The sequence below is a fragment of the Ochlerotatus camptorhynchus genome, unplaced genomic scaffold, assembly GCF_037179485.1.
Source record: "Ochlerotatus camptorhynchus isolate MF236.1 unplaced genomic scaffold, CSIRO-AGI_Acam_v1.1 ptg000367l, whole genome shotgun sequence".
Taxonomy (NCBI): Eukaryota; Metazoa; Arthropoda; class Insecta; order Diptera; family Culicidae; genus Ochlerotatus; species Ochlerotatus camptorhynchus.
In genome coordinates, this window is record NW_027040855.1 from 224,210 (window position 1) to 244,945 (window position 20,736).

The 20,736-nt window shown below is 36.6% G+C and overlaps 1 protein-coding gene across 1 annotated transcript in view; it reads right to left on the reverse strand.

Moving 5' to 3' along the window:
• LOC135709902 (netrin receptor unc-5-like) overlaps positions 1-20,736 on the reverse strand; it is a gene marked incomplete at its 3' end in the record, with an annotated part of 243,414 nt that overhangs the window by 188,677 nt on the left and 34,001 nt on the right. The window contains exon 2 of the mRNA XM_065232349.1: positions 10,120-10,455. The remainder of the gene's footprint in view (positions 1-10,119; positions 10,456-20,736) is intronic.

Genomic DNA, 20,736 nt, shown 5'->3' on the forward strand with positions numbered 1-20,736 from the left:
ATTTGCTTTCGAATGTTATGACGTCGTCACCATCGTCTCCCGCAAAGTTTACATTATTGACGGATTTCACGCCAACTCATCCAGTGGTTGGCAGCACCCTCTCAGAACCTTATGGAACTTTGTGGGTGTGGAGACTTAGCAATTTTAAGCAACTTTGCGTACTTATTTTTTTCAAAATTTATCTCGCCTAACATTTGATAAGGGTCAAAGTTTTTTGTCGATTTTTTTTTCAAATCGATATAGCTTAAAAATGACAAGCCCTACAAAATAGTGATGTATGGCGAACTTTTAGCAAATAATCTGAAATTTTATAAAAAAATTTAACTAAAATAAAAAATCGGTTTCTACACTCTAAAAAAATATATTTAAAAATTAAAAGTAACTTTCCCAAAAATGGTACCCCTCAGATTTGCTTGATATTTTTTCTCATGAAAGGCAATATAATTACCTAACTTTTCTTCATACATCGCAAAGTGGGCGCTTTTAAGGAAAAAAAGTTGTTCGAACAACAACTTTTTCATGTTAATTTTTTTTTAGCGTGTTTCACTCAAAGTCGAATAGTAATACGCGCACAACCTTATTAAAATTCGATTAAACTTTATGGGTATACTTTTCGATAATCTGGGCGAAATCTAGCCTAACATTTGAAAAGGGTACAGAGAAGTTACCTGCAAATCGTCCAATAAGAGTTCAGAACAAAACGTTCTAATGAGGAACAGCCATCTCAGCATGGTTTGCACTTTCCTGTGATGGATTGTATTATAATTTATGTATACACTCTATCCAACTTCTATAAAACCACCCTCAAATTGTTCCAAATCAACAGGTAAACTAAGTAAAAATCACTTAGTATGTTTTATTCATGAAAAGATTTCAATTCATGTATTTGTGATTAATTTAATTAGAAAAATAATCATTCATTTATTTTTATGTATAAGGTGTGTCCATTAGTAAGCAATATGCATATATGTTTATACCTCATCTCTCAAGTGAATACATATAATAGCGCAGGTAACTTAACGATTATTTAAGGCATGCCTAAAATAATCGTTAAGTTACCTGCTATATAGCAGTTATATAACAACGCAGGTAGTCACATGAGAGATATAAGGTATAAACTTAAAGCACCGCAGTCTGTTTCTACCGACATAATCTAATATTTAAGTTTGGTGATATCACAACAATGCTCATAGTTGCTGTAGTGCATAGTTGTTGAAAGTGTAGTGCTGCATAGTTGTTGAAACGAAAAAGTGTTTATATATACAACAATGGAAAAATCTGCTGAATTGATTATTAAAAGGGTGCAATGTAGTGCCAACATAAACAATCCCAATTGCAGCCGCAATAATTTACGTAATTTATCATCAAGTCTCATAGAGAAAATACATTCATGGGGCTTTGATCATCAATTGGATGTAACAATGCGTATTTGTGAATCGTGTCGTGGAATTTTAGTGCACAATAGGACACCTCTCCCGAAAAAGAGGCGATCGGATGGAAAAGAATCAAGCCATGCTCGGAAGTTTGAAGAGCCGCAACCATCAACAAGTCATCAGCAATCAGAACATCAGGAATTTGATGATACACTAGGTAAATAATAATAACTTTAACTGTTTCAACTGTGTGGTTTAAGGATTGTACATCGAAGATACAACTTCATTTTCAACATTTTTTTAGAGCACGAGCTGGATGAACCGCTTATCGTACAAATTTGATCGATTGGTAGGCCAACCTCGGTGAACAATCTATCAAATTTTCACGACTGTACGATATGCGGTTTATGCAGCTCGTGCTCCACAAACATGGGGAAAATTCAGATGCGGCTTCGATGTACCGTAAACGGGGATGTCTTTGATAATGGAGGTAACTTTGATAATGCAGCTAATCCAAAAAGTTATGACTTAATGCTCTTCGTATTCATTATTTTGGAAGGGAACATCGGTTTCCTATCCAAAATATTGCGTACGATGTGCCTTAAGTCATAAATTTTTGGCTTAGCTGCATTACCAAAGTTACCCCTATTATCAAAACCACCCCCGTTCATGGTACTATCACCTTAACAGCGTTATATATTAATGTGTGGTAATATTTTTTTTTCTTTTCTTTAATTTTACAGATACAGATCCATCGCTAGAATCAATCCCATCAGCGGATCAGATCCAAGGTCCATATAATGTGGAACAATTCAATTGTATAGCTTCAACCTTACAGTTATCACCAATTTCATCGAGAAGTATGAGAAGTATGAATTATCGTGTTCAAAAATCTGCAGAGATCACAAAGGCAGTGCGTAAAAATATATTTGGGATGGATTCAGACGATGTCAACAAATCAAATGATTTTGACGAAATGATCATGCAGTTAAAGGAGAAATTTAATTTGCCTTCTACGAGTACAAATGACAAATTAAAAGTGTTATCAGTGCTCCCTAAATCATGGTCAGTGAATCAAATAGTTAATGAGTTTAATGCACCCTATCATACAGTGAAACAGATGAAAAGGCTAGTCAGAGAACAAGGTATTCTTTGTAGTAAGAAAGCAAGAAGTGGTCATGGATTTAATGATACTGAAAAACAAATTGTTTTAAATTTCTTTGACAGTGATGATATTAGTAGGCCTATGCCAGGAAGTAATGATTATGTTTCTGAATATCGAAATGGATATAAAGAGCATGTTCAGAAACGTTTATTGATGATGTCTCTTAAAGAGGCTTTTATGATTTTTGAAGAGAAATACAAAAATGTTAAAATCGGATTTACTTCGTTCACTCAGCTCCGACCAAAGCATTGCATACTGTTGGATAGTACAGGTACACATAATGTATGTGTCTGTACTATACATGAAAATGTTAAATTGATTATTAATAGTGTAAAATTTGATTCATATAAAGAAATTGCAGACAAAATACTTTGCAGTAGTCCTATTAGAACCATAGATTGTTTTTATCGTACATGTGAAGAATGCATTTCCACAGATAGTATCGTGAGGGAACTTACATCAGTATTAGAAGCAGATGATATGGAAGAAGTTTTATTTCAACAGTGGTTGACTACCGACCGTTGTAATTTGGAAACTATTATTAAACCTGCAGATGAGTTCGTTCAATATTTGACGGAAAAAGTTGAAAAGCTCATAACCCATGATTTTATTCATAAAGAGCAATCATCTTACCTAAGTAATAAAAAAAATTCTCTTCAAAACGGTGAAATTTTAGTGATTTGCGACTTTTCTGAAAATTATTCATTTATTATTCAAAACTCAGCACAGGGGTATCATTGGAACAATAATCAAGCTACGATACATCCTTTCGAAATTTACTACATAAAAGAAAACAAGTTGGAAAATTTAAGCTTTATTATTATTTCAAAAGTATTGACCCATGATACAATAGCAGTTCAATTATTTATATCAAAATTGTTAGATTTCATTAAACAATCTATTAGTTTCACAAAAATTACTTTCATGTCAGATGGAGCAGCGGCTCATTACAAAAATAAAAAGAATTTTGCCAGTTTGTGCAACTTCAAGTCCAAGTATGGATTGGAAGCAGAATGGCACTTCTTCGCAACGTCTCATGGGAAAGGCCCATGTGACGCAATTGGAGGAACTCTCAAACGAATGGCAAAGAGAGCAAGTCTTGCTCGAGATTATGGAAACACAATCACAACTCCACAAGAACTGTATGACTGGGCAGTTAAACAAACAGATACAAGCATAACAAAATTGAACTTCTGCTTCATATCAAATGATCAATACACAAAGATGTCCGATGAACTCAAGGAGCTGTTCAGTCATGTAAAAACTATACCTGGTACACAAAAATTTCATTGTTTTGTACCTATTTCTCAAAACATAATTTCTACTAAGCGATTTTCACATTCAAAGGAAACTCCGAAAAATTTCACTCTGTTTCCGATAGACTAATAATCAATGAAAAACTCAAATTATGTATGGAGAATTATAGGAAAATAAATTATGCACTAAACAAAAACACTAGAGTTTTCATTTATTAAAACACCATTCGAAATGCAGGAAAATCCTCTGTATTAGGCCCTTTCAAATGTTAGGCTAGATTTTTGTTTTAAGCACGCCCAGATTATCAAAAGGTCAAAATCTTTATGCTCATTAAGTTTCAACGGATTTTAATAAGGTTGTGCGCGTATTACTATTCGACTTTGAGTGAAACACGCTAAAAAAAAATTAACATGAAAAAGTTGTTGTTCGAACAACTTTTTTTTCTTAAAAGCGCCCACTTTGCGATGTATGAAGAAAAGTTAGGTAATTATATTGCCTTTCATGAGAAAAAAATATCAAGCAAATCTGAGGGGTACCATTTTTGGGAAAATTACTTTTAATTTTTAAATATATTTTTTTAGAGTGTAGAAACCAATTTTTTAATTTATTTAAATTTTTTTATAAAATTTCAGATTATTTGCTAAAAGTTCGCCATACATCACTATTTTGTAAGGCTTGTCATTTTTAAGCTATATCGATTTGAAAAAAAAAATCGACAAAAAACTTTGACCCTTATCAAATGTTAGGCGAGATAAATTTTGAAAAAAATAAGTACTCAAAGTTGCTTAAAATTGCTAAGTCTCCACACCCACAAAGTTTCATAAGGTTCTGAGAGGGTGCTGCCAACTCCGAAGACGAGTTGGCGTGAAATCCGTCTATTACCTCTTACCATCAAATACGCCAGGGCTAGATCTCCACACCTTGTACATATAGACCAGGTTCATACGAACCTTGGTCCTTGGCGTGATAGATATCTAACTTCATAACTAGACTAATTCTGAAAGATGGCTAACTTAGACTTTCTATCTATGATATTCTCGTCATTAGCAGGATATTATATTTAAGAGTAAATGCAGTTGTTTCTTCATAAAGATGTTTTGATAAGTACTGAAGGCATCATATGAATTATCATTTCAACTCCTACACTACACCTACACTTTTCAGATGAATTAATGTATAGAAATAATGAGGAAAATGTCTGAGAAACTCAGGTCTAGAGAACAGTATTGAAGTTCAAAGATCTTTAGGGGCCTCCCTAAAGCACGACCATGCTGGAGGCGGCTGGATTGGATTCCTGGTCTGGTCTAGGAATTTTTAGGGTTAGAAAATTTCTCGACTTTCGTGGGAATAGAGTATGACTTTACTTTCCACACAGTTATACGAATGCGAAATTGGTACAGGCATTGAAAGCTCTTAATTATTAACTGTGCAAGAGCATCTAGAACACTAAGTTGAGAGCACGCAATAAGCTAATATGCCAAAAACAATTAGTTTTAAATGCAAAGAAGAAGAAAAAGAATAAGAAGAAAATAATAATAATAATAAGAAGAAGAACAAATTTAAAATACGTAAAAACGACAAAATTGTGCTTGAACGCCAAATCAGTCCAAAAAACGGTCTAAAATGTCTAAATTTATCGGAAAACACTTACAGAATTATCGATATGCATGAGTAGCACATAACAACAAAGTAGTATTAGAACTAAAAATGGTTAAAACCACAAAAATGGCCCAATAATCGTTCTTAAAAACGTTAAATCGACCCTAAAACTCACAAAAGCCATTGGTCTCCAATGAGGTATATACAGGTGTGACACAAGAGGGTATTTGTTGGTATTAGTAGCAAAAAAGAGGTAAACAATCGGTGATGACGAAAAACTCCTAAAAAGTTAACATGAAAAATGTGGAGTTTGACGTCACGGAAGGTATACTTCACAAACACTATAACATATTGTGCACTACACGAATATCATTTTACGATCATTTCCTCACCTGTATATAACTCATTGGGTTGTAGTAGCCACAGTTTGTCCGGTGTAAGGGAAGGGATAACAAATGTCGACTTCGAAGTTGGCGTTGAGGAACGTTGATCCTTACCTGTTCTAGCAACATACGGCAATCTATTTGGCCTGTCAATAGACCACGGATAAAGATGCTCCTTATTGATCCGTCTGATGGATAGCGTTACCAAATTGACCAGTTTACATCGTGCTGGGTATTCTGGCAAGTAAAGCGGATCACGCCATGGCAGCTTATGCACAGCCTATTTAATGAAGCTTTTCTGCACCTGTTCGATAGGCAAGTCCTGACTAGATGATACGGTGTCCATATGGGACCGGCGTACTCCAGCATACTGCGGACCTTTAGTGTGTAAACATAGTCGAATGCTACCGTGTTTCATGTGATGAATCCGAAGACCGCAAATGCTTTGGTAATTCTTAAATGATTTTCATGCGCCAATATAATTAAAGGAGTTCGATGCCGATAAGAGATTCAATTCAGCATAAGAAAATTTTAATACTTCTGACAAAGTTGTTTGATTTTTCACGATTCACCATAGAGCAGCCCACGACCCACCAATCGGTCACAACCCACAGCATGAGAAACGCTGCTTTAGAGGAGGTCCAAGAACCTCAGAAAATATATGTCTAGAGATGATCAGGGTAGCTCAGATATCTTAAGGCTGTCGCAATAACTTTAGGGACGTCCAGACTTTTTAAAAACCTTGAACGTTTTTTTCGATGAATTCAGAACAACACCATGAAAATTATGAGAAACTTTAAAAAGTTCAAGGAATTTAACCGAAGTTCAGAAAAATCCTGAATTGGAGTTCAATAGCATTCAATATCAGCATTCAAACAAATGGTCGTAGGGTTGAAACGGTTGTAATCATTGACTTTAAAGTGGCTTGTTTAATTTAACTGTCAGTGAGCTTAAATTATTAAAAAAATTACCATTAAATTTTTCATAAATTTTCTGTGAATTTTATAGAAATTGTGTACATTAATTTTTTTTAATAATTTCTGCTGAAAATACACCTCGCACAAAGATTTTAGCATCTTATTCGGATTCAGGGACCCCATGTTTATAAAATCAGTTTCTAGAAATTTACTCGAATGTAATTTGAGGGGTCGATTAATTTCTATATCGACCCATCAACTCATGAACCGGGGACCAACGGTTTTACTTTCCTTCCGAAGAAAGGCGTGATCAGAGATGTTATGCCTCAGAACATCCCGGCGGCGCCGAATGGGATTGAACCCAGACCCATAGGCATAGCTAGAAGGGGCTAAACTCAGCAACACAAAGGCTTTCGGTGAAATGGCATTCGGCCAAATTTTCCATAGTAAATTTTTTTCGCCCCTCCCTAGCTCGAAACCTGGCTACACCCTTGCAGGCCTGCTGGGGTAAGAGGTAATCACGCTTACCACTACACCATCGGCGCAGCCGAGATCTTCTGAAGAATGGCGACAACTTCAGGACGGCTTCGAGCACCTCAGGGCTGTTCAATTAATGCCTGTATTCCTAGAATTTCCAAAAAACGCAGAGAATTTATGAAAACTTCAGCAGATCATAGAACATTAGAGAAGTTTAAAGATTTCTACGCAGTCCCACTATTTTCAGAGATGTTCCAAATATTTCGAGGCAGATCAGAAATCTTCAGAGAAGCTTCATTAATAAATTGCAGAAGATTTAAAAAAAGCTCTGATGAATTCTGGAATAATCCGTGATTACCTCTCTCCCCAACAGGCCTAGGTTCAATCCCAGTCGGTGCCGCCGGAATGTTCTGAGGCATAACATCTCTGAATTAAAGCCGTTAGTCCCCGGTTCATGAGTTGATGGGTCGATAGATAGGGTCCAGGTGTTGGAGCTGCCTCCCTGGCGTCGATAGCATTGGTGCTCAGCACGGAAAACAAGATCGACGGGAAACACATCAAGGATGATCCGAAAACTTCAGAAAAGTCTAGAATTTCGGGGAAGTTTAAAGATTTTGACGAATTAGTCATTTTATTTCGGCATTCAGTCTTCAATAAAAAGCTTTGCAGTTTTATCATCGTCAACGTCTCGATCTAGGGGTTGGAATCTTCTTCAGGGATAGTTTTTGTTTAAGATTGTAAAGATTTTTAATCTGAACGAAAGCAACTTTATATAATCTGAAGAAGATCAAGTACAAAGACCAAAAAATTGGACAAAAACCATCCTAACGTTATAGTTCATCGTTAAACTGAAAAGTAAATGTTCCAAAAATTAAGTTTTTTAACGTTTTATGGTGAGACAACATAGCCCGTATCCTAGTTTTAATGAGAGAGAACTAAATTGTGTGTACATTTTGAAATTATATTTATGTTGATATACTCATTCAAAGTTTTATATTTCAAGAACTAAATTATTTGAGTTTAACGCATTTTCTTCTACATTCATCGAGCGTTATCAAAGTAACCCTAAATCAAAATACTAATGTTCGGTCAAAATACTAACAAAATAGAGCAAATGCTTTAATTTCCATTAAATATATCAGTAACGAATTGACTCTAGGATCCTCAGTACTTGTTGAAAAAAAAACAAAATTTGAGAAACATGAGTTGCTGCAAAAAATATTTAGAATATATTTAAAAAAAAACTATCAATGTAGCCCCGTTCTACGGTACGTTTCAATTCTTATAAATGTACTTTTTTTTGATTTTGAGGATTATAAGTATGTATTTTTTTTCTGAAAAGGCAATGCAGTTTCCTACAACTTTATTTCAGATCTCATTTCGATTAGATGACCCGTTTTCGTGCTATGATTTATAGAAAAATGTCCTCTACATTTCGCAAATTCAGACAAGGGTCAAAATATCCAAACTCCAGCACCAACTTGGTTCATTGCCCCATTGTAAACAATTATGCAAAGTTCCATTGAATTCGAAGAGGGTTAACTAAAATCGATTCATCAGTTGGCGTGGATTTGCTCTGCTGCTGCTGCTGCTACATAGTTGGGAGACCATTATTGACGCCTTTCGGTGGGGCCACTTCAAACAGATCCCGCCACACCACGGCCACATTCAGCTGGGACTTGTATGCACACCGCTTTCCGATTGCCACTCGAGAAGGGGGGTCAGCCCACAGCTGAATCGAACGGAACATAGACCCAAAGAAGAAAGGTGTGCAACGGTGCGGTCGGTGGCAATACACGCTCCTAACCTCAAGAGCCCACCGATCTGCAGCCAGGCATCCGACTTTGGTATGTGTGTGTGTGTGTGTGTGTGTGTGAATGAGAGTGCTCATTCACGGAGGAGACGCGATCTAACTGGCTCGATTGTAATGAGGTAAAATTAAATTATGTTCTCATTGTTCGATTCCCCGGCCGTTGTCGTTTCCACATGGAAAAGGTGGATGGAGCTAAATGCTAATATGCTGCTGCTGCTGCAATTGAACAAATGGTGTGTATGCCTGTAGCGGGTGGAAGGTGTTTGGAAGCTGATATGATGACGCCAACAAAATGCTCCACCGAAACCATTCATTTCACGGCAGTTAATGTATTCAGTGGTTTGGTTAGTTAGAACAGAGTAGACGCATTGCCAGACCACATGAAACTGTGGTGCTGACCAGGAGGATTGAAGGAATATGGAAGTATTAAGAGGACCCTTCAGAGCCCCGATTGTGAGTTCTCTAGGAATGTACTATTTTCCAATACTGAAATATATTAAATATATAAAATTAATTCCTAATCTAAACATCCTCAAGTCAGATAATCCCTTCAAATTCCCTTAGTTTGCGAGAGTTGACTTTATAATATACTTCTAAAAAATATTGAAATATATGACCATAGTCGTTTTCAAAAATATAGCTACATGACACCATATCGTTACCAGGAATCTCCATTCGCATATCCCATTCACCAGTGACTGCGCTCAAAAGCAAAGGTCACCCATTCAACTTGATTACTTTGCCCCAGCTGCAAAAATTATCAGTTTGTTCAAGCATAATTTACTGCAGCCATTAGCAACGTTCACCCTCTTGGAACAAATTTCAATAGATTTAGAACTCCCGTTCCAACCATCTTCCCGCTCGGTTTCGGGTGCAACTTCCCCTAAATCCCCATGCACGCTACTCAGTTATGATCCAACTTTTCACATGCGGAGGAGACGTCCGAGAAACTTATTTATCTTCGTTATAAATCTGCACCCCAAACTGGGTCGAACCCAGCTCGTTGTGAAGCAAATTTTTTTTCTACCATCAAAATTTATCCCTCACCCTCAACCGCACAAAAGCAATGAAATACCATCGGGGTACCCGACCGTAAAACTATCAAAAACTTTTTCTGATGCTCTTATCAACTTACCTCGTTCTTTATTTAATGAGTTGTTCCAACTCCGGCCGGTCGCCGCAAATCCGTACACATTGGTTCTCCGACGTGGTCCTTCCCGTGAAACACTCTCCCGCCAAGTCTTCCTGGTAGTACGGTTAAACTGTTTCGTAACTATAAGGGATTGAGTTTTATTTCCACTGAGCAGTAGTAGAAGTAGTAAATAGCACTTCCGGCGCGTCCACTTTGTAGTCTTGGATTTGTCCGTCGGCGGCTACCCAGGGAGACGCTGTCTATATTTATGATGTTTACCCAGATGATTAAATATGCACATAGCTGTTGTAGGACTGTAACTCGCTGCTGGTTGAATTGCTGCAATTGGAAGGAAGGATGGAAAAAAATGATCAACACACAGATGTATTTGGATGGATGGCGAGTCTTCCGTAGGAAGTTGAGCAAATTGAACTATTGTAAGCAGACCTGCAACTGATCTCGGAGTAATTTTTAGGCAGTACTTAAAATTAGGAGATCGAATTTTAACGTTTCGTGCACATCACTTAGGGTTGGCTCACAAATTACGTAACGGAAGAAGAGGACGGAGTGGGGATCATAGAAAAGAGCTTCAATTTATTACGAACTTCACGGACTTCAGCGTAGGATTAAGATCTAATTTCCGTCATACTAAGCAGATCCCGCGCTATACCTCTCTCTTACGATCGGGGTTGAACAACTAATGGAATGTTTACATAAAAGATGACTTTTAAATATAGTCACATTTCAATAAGTACCATTAAATTTGATAAAGAGTAACAATTTGTTGAGATATTGATCACGGTGTCTCTGGTAGAACAACATTAATAAAAAAAAATCAGTATCGCTAAAACACTCACCAAACGAAAGCTTCCCGCATAAACGCGAACCATAAATTGACCTTACCTAAAATGGTTAAAAATTGTTTATAATCCCTGCTAAACTTTAACTGAAATGGTTATAGAACTTTACATGAACGTTTAATGATAAAGTTTCAACCTTATGTATTATGGTTTTTTGGAACTGAACCTTACAAATAATGGGTTGTTAAGAACCATTACCATTCCAAATTCTTGTTTTCGCCATACATTTTCAGAAAGAGAACTATATAAGAACGTTTTTACTTATGATTTGAGAACATTAATGGTAATGGTTATGGTAGTCAGTAAGGTCCATTAATGGTTTTGTATTATCGCTCAACTTTACGTAGAATATATCGTGAATTGGTAATCAGTAAATTACAGGCAACCAATTCGCGATATATTCCACATAAAGTTGATCGATGTTACAAAACCATTCGTGGACCTTACTGACTACCATAACCATTACCATTAAAGTTCTCAAACCATAAGTTAAAAGGTTCTAATATAGTTCTCTTTCCGAAAATGTATGGAGAAAACAAGAATTTGGAATGGTAATGGTTCTTAACAACCCATTATTTGTAAGGTCCAGTTCCAAAAAACCATAATACATAAGGTTGAAACTTTATCATTAAACGTTCATGTAAAGTTCTATAACCATTTCAGTTAAAGTTTAGCAGGGATTATAAACAATTTTTAACCATTTTAGGTAAGGTCAATTTATGGTTCGCGTTTATGCGGGTTATCCCTAATAAAATTGTTATGGTTATTTTCCTTAACGACGTGTTCTGGATATAATCCAAACCATTTGTGGAATAGTTCAATCATTTGGGTTATCATTCGTTTATGGTATATTTTTATTAGGGATGCTCTCCCCTTTTAAATGAGACTAACCTCGAAATGTTCTATCGTGGGGTCTAGAATTTTTTTTTGTATGGATTACGGTTGAAAATTATCAAAAATCATCCTTTTCAAAGGATGGTTTGAAAAAAATCAGTGGAACTTATGATTTGGATACAATTTGATCGTAGCAGGTCATGACTCTAAAAGCCTATCTGTCATATGCATTCTGCGCACGTGGTATTGTGAACCAACTGGTATTTGTTCCTTGTAAAAAAGTGAACTTTTGTTGTTTTGTGTCATCGTTTTGATTTGCTGAAAAAAGGTATGGCTCTATCTAATTAAAAAATATTCAAACGTTTTTCTATATACACATATAATTCTAACAGCAAAACTTAAACATGAAACCGAAAAGTCACGAAGAAAATCGTTTGGTGGCGTGCATACTGTGCTTGAAGAAGCTGCATCTTCAACCACTATCAACAAAGGTGGTTGATATTATCGAACAACACTTTCTTCACGATGTTAGATCGTTAGGTTGGTATTATCCTACAAAAATTTGTCGAGCATGTTCGTTTATAGTTTATTCGAATAGTAATCAGAATAATTCTGATAATACCACGCTGTACAAGTATAAGTACAATTTAAAACTTGCCACTCGAAGCGCTGATATTTGCGCATGCGAGATATGCATTGCTGCAAGAGTGATAATTTCACCTAAATCCAAGGGGAAACGTGGCAGACCCAGCTCCTCGGGTAATGCGAAAAAAAAGTGCCAGTTGAGTTTGTGTCCATATTGCTATTCGGAAATGGCAAAAGGTAAACGACATACATGAACGAAGACTGTAGCGAAGCGCAATTTGCTCGGGATTATCCAGAACGCTCAAGATGCTGGAGACCCTGTCGTTGCGAAGTATATTAGGGACAAACCCACGGATGGAGATGGTCTGGTAAAGCTCTCTAATCTACACGGACTACCATCCAGCTGGAAATCCACTACTACTGGTATTCAGGTGAAAAGGAAACCACATCTGTCCGCTGACGATTTGTTTTTGATAAAAAAGACTTGCGATTTGAGTACCAGACGGACATTACAAATGAGCACCTGTCTAAGGGGCTTAGACATCGAAATCTGCCCCAACGTCTCTTCCAAAATAACAATCCTAAACCAATCACTCCAGCGTTTTTTCGAGGTAGCTGAATTACCATTCTATTTGAACGATAGTGAAGAAATGGTTTTGAAGCCAGTGGTCTATTGTAACGACGTGCAAGGATTGGTAGAGCATGTTTCATGCATGCAAAAGAGGCGTTGATTTGACAAGCTCGTTCTGTAAAATCGGTGTTGACGGAGGGGGCGGTTCTTTTAAAGTGACTCTGTCCATTATCGAAAGATCTCAAACCACGAACTCCAAGTTGAATGAAACACGAGGCCATTGCAAGGATACTGGTGTAAAAATGCTATTACTGTTAGCAGTTGCTCCTGGAGTCCCCGAGAAATATGCTAATATCGCAAATATATGGAGTACACTCTTGCACCTGAACAATTTCAAGTGCTTTGTTGCCGGGGATTTGAAGATTGTCAACCTCCTTAGTGGAATAATGGGACACAGCTCGACATTTCCTTGTCCTTATTGCACCGCACCGAAGAATAATCTTTGCAATACAGCTGCACAGCCTCGAACTCTCGGACATATTCGTGAGATGTCAGCGGCATGGAAAAGCCAGGGGTCCGCAAATAAACTGGCGAGAAACTTTTTCAATTGTATTGATGAGCCATTGCTGTGCGGCTCATCTGACGACCAAATCATAACCCTCTGTCCACCGCCTTCCTTACACATTACGCTTGGAATTATAAATGCAATCTACAAGAAGGTAGAATCCATTGATTCAGACACTGCTATGGATTGTGCAAGTATCAGTACCTGCCAACGTCACAGCAAATACGGATTCACCGGACGGAATTGCCACTAACTGCTGCAAAATCGACATGTTTTGCAATCTGATGGAACCTTGAAGTTGCTAAGAACTGCAAGTAATGTTATCGTTATTTTAATTATCGTTGCAATAAAAATAAAATAATATAATAAAAATAATTATATTGCAGGAACTCGATCAATTTGATCTTGTCTACAAGGGTTGTTTTCAAGAAAATCTATGTGAAGATTACGTAGAAAAGGTTGAGAACTTTTCTAGGACGTGGATTGCAGCCATCTTACCCAATAGCTCCAAATTCCATATTTTGCGATATCATGTCCCAGAATTTTGTAAAATCACTGGAAGTGGTTTGAGCAAATATGGGGAGCAAGCCAGTGAAACTGTACATTTCGATTTTCAAATTGTTTGGAATTGTGTCAAGGCCCCAGAAACCTCTGAATTTCTTCGCTTCTTCGTGCTGCAGTGATGTACAATAGTGGACATTTGTAAACTGTAAATTATTTTTAGTTATATTTTAAACAATCCTTGTTCACAATTGAATTCAATGAATAAAAATTAAAACATTCCTTTTTTAAGATCACAAATTAAAAAAAAAATCTAAATATTTGTCATGGCTACTTAGATAACCGTAGAAATGGCTAATGCGATATCCATAAGATTCAAATCACAAAGGATACATTTTTAAATGTTATGTTTTGAAAAAAATGTTCTAGACCCCCCGATAGAACATTTCGAGGTTAGTCTCATTTGAAAGGGGAGAGCATAAGCTTTCGTTTGGTGAGTATTTTAGCGATACTGATTTTTTTTTATTAATGTTTTCTACCAGAGACACCGTGTTGATACCAAACCTAACACCGTGACTCGACTCCAATTCCGTCATACGAGCTTCGATTCCGTCACAACACATTGTAATGCCATTTAATTCACTTCAGCATACAAATGAAGGGAGCTCCTCTTTTGTTTTCGAGAAGAAGAAATGTTAATATTCATATCGTAACACTGATTCGTCCACGTCAAAATCATTGATATATTTTACGTTTCTGTTCGATATGATGGAAATGGGTGCTTATGCTCTACCCTATATTAGAATGATCCAAAATCTTCAATTTTTAGTCGAAAGTGCCCAAACGAATTTAATATCGGGTATTGATCATCCTCTCAAAATTTGAACTGAGTTGAAACTGCTTATGCACGAATCATTTGAAATTTTTAGGAAACTTTTTGTTTATATTTTTCTAAAAATTCACCATTTAGCCCTAATAAATATTGATAACTGTACTTGTATGAAATTGTCTCAGCTACAAGTTTGAATACAGCTCAAATAGATGTTTTCGGAAAAGTTGTTCAGATTTAAGCTTGTCCACTTTGCAATGAACAGTTCACTGGTATACCGTTTGACGTATAATTGATAGCTTTAACTTGATAAGTCTGATTAGATAAAGCATGGACCACTTAGAACCTAAACGCAATGAATCAGCTCCATTTCGGGTCCCAGGCCGTATCGTGCTCTCTTGCCGTGCGGATCCGTTTGCTTTTGCTGAAGGAAGTGTTACTGCTACCCAGGCATGGAAAATCATTTACATTCATTTCATGCATTCATTTACATTCATTTGACTCTAACTTTTTTCATCAACTACATTCCGCAAAATGATGTATAGACCTTTAGTAGGTTTTGTTATAAGCTGCAACTTTTGGTCACATTTTAAATCTGTATCTTTTATGCATCACGAATTAGAGTGAGCAGAACTCGTTACTGTTTTTCAGTGAATGTAAAATACATTCACTGAAAAACAGTAGTGGATTCTGTTTGCTCTGGTTCGTCATGCTTAAGAGATACGAATTTGAGTTCTTAACAAAAGTTGTAGTTTATCACAAAACCTACAAAAGCTTCATATATCATTTTGCAGAGTTCTGCTGATGAAAAAAGTTAGGGGCAAATGAATGTAAATGAATGCACGAAATGAATGCAAATGATTTTCCATGCCTGCTGCTACCTAAAACTACAAAAAATTTAAACATCACAGTGCTCAATATTACCTGCGAATTTTCAACCTTATTCGACTCTTATTCCTCTTCGATTCTTGTTTGGACCCTACCCAAGGTAATCCTGCTTGGATATCGATTAGAAAAAAAAATTCTCTTCGATCCTTCAGATTCTTATAGTAATCTGCTTGGAAGTCGATTTGCATAAAAAAAAATTACTGCTGCCTTGGTACCTAAACGGAAAAGAAAAAGGCAATTTCTTGATCCCCTTTCTGATGTAATCAATTCGAAATGCTCACGAATGATCCATCATCTGGGCAAAATTCCATTAAACATTTCCGGCTTAAGGGGGATTTCCGGTTCAATTGACCTAAACTTTGGATTTTTTTTCCAGGGAACTGGTAAGAGTTAGAGACCTGAGTGTTTGTCAAATCTTTATTCATTCTTGCTCTACAACTGGGAATTTTTTCAAGTCCCAAAATCCAAAATGGCGTCCAATATGGCGGCTGCCCGGCGGGTACTTCCCAAAACTGCGAGCAACCTAGAAGTCGCAAATCGTCACCTAGAAAGAAAATCGGCTCAGTTTCTTGAAGAGTATAGTTCAGAGAATGGAATGAACAAGAATCTTTGAAAAATCTCAAAATTTGACAAAATGGCGGTAACTAGGTAAATGACTTTTTTTCAAATGCCCGCCATTTTGTCAAATTTTGAGATTTTTCAAAGAATATAAACCTTCAAAAACTTACCCGTCAAAGGTCTAAATTCTTCACCATTGGTGATTTCAATCCAAAACACTGCTCATGGAACAAAGCTCAAAGCAATTGCCATGGTAATATTTTGTTTGATGATTGTTCTGCAGGTTATTACACTATTCAATATCCAAACAGCCTAACATGCCATAGAACGTTTACAGAATATAGCTTCGATCCAAACATTCCTTTGCAAACCAAAGATAGTATCAATTATGCTCTTGAATCTCTGACTACTAGTTGAAGAAGGAGCTCCTTCAGCTGCTAGGTTAAATTCGATTGAATTCTATTGGACGACGATCTCCAGCTCTTGATCCGTCTGAAAAATGTCCGTAGGAGGCAATATCAAAGAACACAAACAAATTAAAATTTATTCGCTGCCCTGAGGAGTAAAACTTTTGAAAATAATGTTTCTAAATTAGATTCTACTTCGAAAAACTTTTGGAAGCTCACAAAAATTTTGAAAAAACTTCAAACGCCTATTCCAGCGCCTAAAGAAGGTGGTAAAATTTTGATAACAAATTTGCAAAATGCTCAGAAACTTGCTAATCAATTCGAGGGTTCCCATAATTTCAGTCCTCCCTTAGCTCAGTCGGTAAAGGCGCAGCTACAAAACAAGACCATGCTGGAGGTGGCTGGGTTCGATTCCCGGTTTGGTCTAGGAATTTTTCGGGTTGGAAAATGTCTCGACTTCCTTGGGCATAGAAGTATGATTGGACTTGCCACACAATTATACCGATGCAAAAATGGTACAGGCATCGAAAGCTCTCAATTAATAACTGTGGAAGTGCATCTAGAACACTAAGTTGAGAGCACGCAATAAGCTAATATGCGATATGCAGTAAGCTTGAAATGCGGAGAAGAAGAAGAAGAAGATAATTTCAGTTTGAGTCTTACTAGTCCTATTGAGAATCAGGTTGCACGGGATTTTCTGAAAATTTTCTCTCGGAGTAATATGTTTGATGTTTCCTGGGGGACTAATTTGGACGAAGTAAGATCTATATCTAAAAAGTTTCAAAATATGAAAGCTCCAGTTGATGATGCAATTTTAATTAATACCTTGTCTTTCTTGGTAAAATTATTTAACAGATGTTTCCATTTGGCATACTTCTCTGAAAAATGGAAAAATGCAAAAGCTGTTCCAATTTTTATGCCGGATACAAATCCAACTAAAGCTTCTAGCTACCGCCCAATAAGCTTGCTTTCTTCAATAAGTAAACTTTTTGAAGAGATAATTTTCCATAGAATGATGCTTCACATCAATACGAACTCTATTTTTGCAGATGAGCAGTTTGGATTTCGCCTTGGGCATTCAACTACTCATCAACTCTTAAGAGTTACCAATTTAATTCGTTCAAACTAATCTGAAGTCTGCTAAACTGAAGTTGCTCTTCTTGACATAGAAAAAGGTATTGGACAGTGTTTGGCATGAAGGTTTGATTGCTAAATTGAAAAAGTTTAATTTTCCACTCTATATAAATAAATTAGTACAAAATTATTTAACTGACAGAACTCTGCAGTTCCAGATATCCTGAGCTTAGCATTCTTGTCTATATTGTATAACATTTTTCACTCCGGATAACAACAACCATAGTGGCGCCGGTGGTGTAGTGGTAAGCGTGATTGCCTCTCACCCCAGCAGGCCTGGGTTTAATTCCAGTCGGCACTGGCAGGATGTTCTGCGGCATAATATCTCTGATCACGCCTTTCTTCGGAAGGGAAGTAAAGCCGTTGGTCCCTGGTTCATGAGTTGATGGGTCGATAGGTAGGATCCAGGTGTGGCAGCTGCCTCCCTGGCGTCGGTAGCATTGGTGCTCAGCACGGAAAACAAGTTCGATGGAATACAAATCAAAAAAGCAACAACAACCATAGAGCTATATGGCCACCGTAGAACAGGTTTCATATATTCAGGATTATGGTTCTAAATGGGTAAGTGTTATTTATCTTAACCATATCAAGCGACAAGTCAAATCACATCTATTCGACAAAATATGACAAATAGCTCTAACAATTAATAACACAGCGTTATGGCCTCCTTAAAACCGGTTCCGGATATCCAAAATTACGGCTCTACATTGTCAAATTTGTTATATATCATTGCCATTTAAAACCACTTCTCCTCAACGAAATATGGACAATGGAACTCAAAACAACAATGATAGAGACATATGGCCACCTAAAAACCGAGATAAGATGTTCCGGATATATATGGCATAATATAGCTGAACTGAATCCGACAGAATTTCAGAAACATAAGAGAAGGTGAATCGAACACACATTATGGAGGGGCGGAATCGAAAGCAAGTGCTGGATATCGGCAAGATATCACAGCAGAAGCAGCAGAGCCTAAACAAGAACATCAAGCTAGTCGATAGGAATTGGATCAGGGCCCATGTCAAAGGATGGAAACCTTTCATGTTTTCAGAGGGAAGGAAAGTTGGAGAATCAACAAGGAAGGAAGTTGGAAGATTAAAGGCCCAAGCGCAGCGGCAGCGAAAAATGCCGATCTGAGTAAGCCTACGTGTCGGAATTGAAAGCTAGGTAGAACCAACTCGACATCGGTTAGACATCTTGATGTCGTTTGTGACAACTGCCAAACACATTGAGTTTAGGCCTTAAGGGGGAAGAGAGTTTAACGAATATCAACAGGTCATACAAAATGTAATATAGGGGAAATGGATGTAATGTTGGCCTAAATGCCCCTAATTTGGGCCCATACATAAATTCAGCAATCGACTAAATTTTCACTAACGACCAAAAATATCCATTAGTACCGTTCTAAATAATGACGCGTTCATCTAGATAAAATTGATAAATAGCAGATTCTTAGCGATGAGTCCAATCTTAGATCCATAAGCCAACATTAGAGCCATTTCCCCTTTTGTATAGATGATTGTTTATGTCCCCCTGCGGGTGGGGTTTAAAACCACTCAAAAACTGGTCTTGCGGATTGTAGATAGCGCCTATTATCACAACAGGTAGATGAATGTTTACTCTAATCGCGTATGTGGAACTGGTTGACTGACAGTTGCTTTGGGTCTGTTCAAAGACGCAGATCGTTTCAGAGATTATTTAGAACCATCTTCACCACATACATTTAAACATATTTTAAAAATAATTACCATATATTTGAACCAAAAAAAAAAAGACAATGGATTTTCGTGTAAAAAATACAATTTTTTTTGAACATCTAAAGCCGTCCTCAGTGTGTCAATTTTAATTATTTTTTTTTAATTTGAATGTCATTGACTTAGCTCACTAAGCTAAGCCATAGCTATAAAGCAAAACCATACTGAAGGTGGCAGGATTAGACTTCCAGCATTGTTTATGATTTTTTCGGGTTTGATAGATTGTGGAAGTGCTCAGAGAACATTAAGTATAGACCCAGAGGGACCACACAGCCAAAAACAAGTGGTTATTAATATTTCGCTGAGTAGATATGATTTGATGATGTATCGTATGATATGATAATGATTAATCATTAATTTTCAGAATATTTACACATTTCCTGGATCCTATTGTAAAATGTAAATTAGCTCTATTCATGTTTTCACTGCAACCATAAACAAAGATATCCAAACTAGTTTTACAATGGTGTTATGGTGAAATTGATAATGTTATGAGTGTCATTGGTCATATTTTATGTAGATGTGATTTGACATTTCACTTGTCATAATCATGACATTTCGACCATATGGAACAACAATCCGGATTATCTTGAGCCGTTTCTGAAGTGACTATTAAAGATGATTTGACTACACGAAACGAAAATCAATTATTTAATTAATGTGTTTTACTTATACATTTTTGCCAAAACATCAGCCTTATACATTCCATAAGACAAACCACATAGGTCCTATAAGAATGCATAAAAGGTATGTGTGACCGCTTATACATTTCATTTGACACATGATCTTCATTAACTTTTTGCAAAGCGTCTGCTTATTAGTTGACTTATACATTTTATGAATAATCAGGAATAGAAATTTGCCAAAAGGCATAAGGAGATTTCGATCCGTGTATGTGGAACCATGATATTCCCCAAGCAACACGGCTTGTCATAAAGAAGTTGAAAATACTTTGTAATGACTAACGCAAAGAATCACTAATACTTTAATATACATCATTTAATACATTTATACAACCTAAAAAGCGCAATACGCGGAGCTTATACAACTAAATACTGGTCTTATAACATGTATTTTGGAAACATCATTAAAACCAGCGACAAAAAAAAAACAATAAAAAAATCTTGA